The 801-nt window shown below is 67.0% G+C and overlaps 1 non-coding gene across 1 annotated transcript; it reads left to right on the forward strand.

Moving 5' to 3' along the window:
- Positions 1–364: 364 nt before the first annotated feature.
- On the forward strand, positions 365–483 carry LOC131865107 (5S ribosomal RNA). Its single transcript, XR_009363839.1, has one exon. It is a non-coding gene; the product is annotated as a 5S ribosomal RNA (ribosomal RNA).
- Positions 484–801: the final 318 nt, after the last annotated feature.

The following is an 801-nucleotide window of genomic DNA, read 5'->3' on the forward strand; positions in this document are numbered from 1 at the left end:
CAAACCGAGCGCCTTGGTGCACCGGGGCAAGATCGAGCGTGCACCCGAGGCGCCCCGAACATGCACCAAGGTGCACTCGGCCCACATGTGAGCGCAGGTCGTTGCGCCCGAGGTGGTGTGTGGGCACCGCGTTGCAGACGGGACACTGCACGCACACGACGCCCCGTCCAGGTGCACGCACGTAGGCCGGGCCGGGTGCACACCCGACGCCCTAGCAAGGTGCGCGCACCCGGGCAGGGCTCACACTTGGCGAACGGGGCGCACTTCGCGAGGGAGGGTGTGCACCTCGACGGGGGTGGGTGGCCGGGGTGGATTCGCACGTGGGTCGCGGTTTGCTAAGTACACACTGCGACAAGCTCATAACGGGTGCGATCATACCAGCGTTAGTGCACCGGATCCCATCAGAACTCCGCAGTTAAGCGCGCTTGGGCCGGAGTAGTACTGGGATGGGTGACCTCCCGGGAAGTCCCGGTGTTGCACCCTTTTTTAGTTTTTCGCCGGGCGTCGCAATGCTATTTGAATAAACCTTTTGCCCGTTTGCGTTCTCGTCGGGGCCGGGCCGGGCCGGGGTGCGCTGCCCGCACTACCGCGCGCGCGGGGGCGACACCGAGCGCGCACCCGAGGCGCCCCGAGCACACAGGCCACGGTGCAACCCGGGCGTTGTGCGCGCACCCCGGTGCGCCCGAGGTGCTGCGCGCGCACCCAGGTGAAATCGGTGTGCACCTCGGCCAGTGCGCGCTCGGTCGAGTCGCGCACGTTGGCCAAGGTGCACGGTGATGTTTCTTACTCTAAGGTTCCGCA

This window comes from Cryptomeria japonica, unplaced genomic scaffold (genome assembly GCF_030272615.1).
Source record: "Cryptomeria japonica unplaced genomic scaffold, Sugi_1.0 HiC_scaffold_101, whole genome shotgun sequence".
In the NCBI taxonomy this organism is placed as follows: Eukaryota; Viridiplantae; Streptophyta; class Pinopsida; order Cupressales; family Cupressaceae; genus Cryptomeria; species Cryptomeria japonica.